This window comes from Gossypium hirsutum, chromosome A08 (genome assembly GCF_007990345.1).
Source record: "Gossypium hirsutum isolate 1008001.06 chromosome A08, Gossypium_hirsutum_v2.1, whole genome shotgun sequence".
NCBI classification, from domain to species: domain Eukaryota; kingdom Viridiplantae; phylum Streptophyta; class Magnoliopsida; order Malvales; family Malvaceae; genus Gossypium; species Gossypium hirsutum.
This window is the reverse complement of record NC_053431.1, coordinates 93041572-93044384: the sequence shown is the minus strand read 5'-3', so window position 1 is coordinate 93044384 and position 2813 is coordinate 93041572. Positions and strand designations below refer to the sequence as shown.

The 2813-nt window shown below is 34.9% G+C and overlaps 1 long non-coding RNA gene across 2 annotated transcripts; it reads right to left on the bottom strand.

The window, feature by feature from the left end:
* Nucleotides 1–447: 447 nt before the first annotated feature.
* LOC107947894 (uncharacterized) lies at nt 448–2319 on the bottom strand. Of its 2 annotated transcripts, none has more exons than XR_001697228.2 (5): nt 1858–2319; nt 1036–1491; nt 864–924; nt 741–792; nt 448–660 (listed from the first exon to the last, which is right to left on the bottom strand). It is a non-coding gene; the product is annotated as an uncharacterized lncRNA (long non-coding RNA). The 2 variants fall into 2 exon arrangements; XR_001697229.2 differs by having other exon boundaries at nt 864–916.
* Nucleotides 2320–2813: the final 494 nt, after the last annotated feature.

Sequence of the window (2813 nt, the reverse complement as noted above, 5' to 3'; positions counted from 1 at the left end):
CATTCTTTATATAATTATCCCAGCACACAATCAAAATTTTGAACCAAACGTAGAGTAATAGTTCAAAAAACATATGTTTTCTGGTTATTTAGCATGAAAATCCTAAAAAACAGAGACAAAACTATATGAGTTGTAGAATATTTGACCTGTCCCTTCTCATGCCTTCTTTAACAACCATTGTAAAAGCATCCCACCAGCAGATAGATAAGACTACATTAATCTTTGGGGTACAAATTTTGAATAGGAGACAAAATCAAAGACTGTTGAATTGACTACAAGATAAAACCGTGGAACAAACTTAAGGTTGTTTTTTAATGTTTATAGTGAATAGCATCCATAGAAACAAGTACAAACATGTACTGTCAATGGCTATATTGAATAAAAAGAAAAAAGGAATTGGAGACAACAAAGGTAAACAAGTGAGCTCAACCATCGATAAACCATAAATTCAAGCAAAAGTAACAATTCATCATAATAATATATAGTCACTAAGAAGCAAGTTTGATAATCCTTAAAAGGGAGACCAAATAACTATAATTGCTTGGCTGAAGATGGTAATAAACAATCCAGCTCTCTGCAACATTTGATTTACTATATAATCCATCTCCTATATATATAACTTGAAACACATTAAAATGTTGCCCATGTCTTCCTCTGTACCTGTTAAGGATAAAACCCAAAATTTATCAGTCATTACTTTGGTCCAATTCAGGGAGATTTTGATTCAGTAGCAAAGGTACCTTTATAAGTATATATCCTGATTGGCAAGCAAGTATTAGTAATATAGAGAACCTACAGAAATAACAAACATGTTAAACCTTTGAATTGGAATGTTTTTGTCCAAATAGGCCATTATACAGTACCTTGCCACCAGTTTCCTCTTGATGCAAACCCTGGATCATCTTCTCCAAGATCCCTGTTAAGCTAGGAAATTAAGAAAACAAGTTAGCAGATGTGAAAATTGGGCATTTTTATGAGTTTCATGATAAATACTAAACTGACTAATATGACACTGGTATTAGTAGAGTGGATAACCTTATTGTATGTATGGCTATGTAGAAGTCACGTTGGCAGTTAGCCCTTAAAAATGTTGCCTTTGATTGGATAATGCAGATCAAAATGAGGCTTGCAAGAAACTAGCAAATAAAACAGCATTAAGACAAACCCCAAGCTTAAAAGACTCCCACCAATATCACAAACAACTCCTAAACCCTCAGAGCAACGGCATTAATTGCCAATAAGATAGCCCTTACCATGACCTCCCTAGCACAATAATCAGAAAATAAACCCAAATATCCACCAGGATAAAAAACCACCCTCGAAACGACCCGCAATTAATACCTCATTACACGACTCACACACAATCAAAATTATCCCTGCAGCGCATCAATGAACCCAACCCAATCAAGTATGATCCCAATCAAAACCCAATCATCATCCATCCACGCAACAATTCACCCTCCAAGCATCTCCAATTGCTCCAGCTCATGCCTCAAAAACAAAACCAACACCAATGATTAAAAATCAACCATAAGCAGTAAACCAACCAAAATGATAGTCGTAAATCCTAAAACTATTTAGACAACAACACCCATAAAATCCAGCAAACAAAACAGCATCAAGACAAACAACAAACTTAAAAGACTCCCACCAACATTACAAACACCCTTTTCTTTTAGCCATTCATACAATCCTAAACCGAAAGTAGACAACCAAAAAGCCTAAAGAAACCAGTCATCAACAAAACAAAAACCACTCCCTAAAAATAACTAAGGTTCAAAGACGATGGAGAACTTAGGGACCTGGGATAGTTAACGAAAAGGGGGTTCTTAATTAAGACAAAGCAAAATTTAATACCTTGTCAGTGAACTGCTTCACTCGATTCAGCACAGATTTAACATCTGGGTACTGGATCGTTAGCCTTTTCCTCTCACACCGAAGTCAGATTTTCTCGAGAAAACTAAGAAATCTAGATTTCAAGCAGCATTTTTGTTGAGAGGAAATTGAAACCGTTGACCCTGATTTCAGCCGGAGCTTGAGGATACTAAGAATCGATGTAATTCGCCGGTGGGTAAAATTTTGGTGGCTTTTAATTTGAAATTGAATCTAGGTTCAGGCTTGGATAAGGCTGGAAATGATGCTTCAGACTTGAAAAAGAGGGAGAAGGTTGAAGGAAATGGGAATCAGACTAAAAAAAAGAAGAAAATGCTCAGATGTGAGAAAGAAATGAGAAGGGTAAAGTGGAAAAATTTTCACGCTAAATTGGGATTCCCTTGTGGGAGTGCTGAATTGTAAACAGTGATTTTGCCTGAATAAGGCTGTAAGGAATAGGGATGTAATAACCTATTTAGCCAACCAAACAATTGAATAGAGTTGGGCCCACTGAATAAGGCTGTAATGGTTTAGCATTACAGCCAACCAAACAAGCTGTTATAGTTTTGTAGCTAAAACCCTTAGAAAGATGTATTTTTGAAAACACAGTATGTTAATTGAAACCCGTTGTTTTTGCAGAAAATAATCGTTGTCGATAAAATGTTTGAACAGTATTATACGAAAATGAAAAATAAAGTCCAAAACCCAAAATAGTCCCAAATGTCCTGAGAGTCTAAAATTTACAAATCTTAAACCAAAAATTTCAATAAGTCAAATTTAATAAAAGTACGATATTAACCGAGCTCCTAATTGCACCAATATGTCTAAATCTGAGGATTACCTGAAAATAAAAGTCAAATAGAATATGAGTTTTTGAAACTCAATTTGTGACAAACAACTCAAACAGAAAATTATTAACATACAATTTAATAGTACAGAAT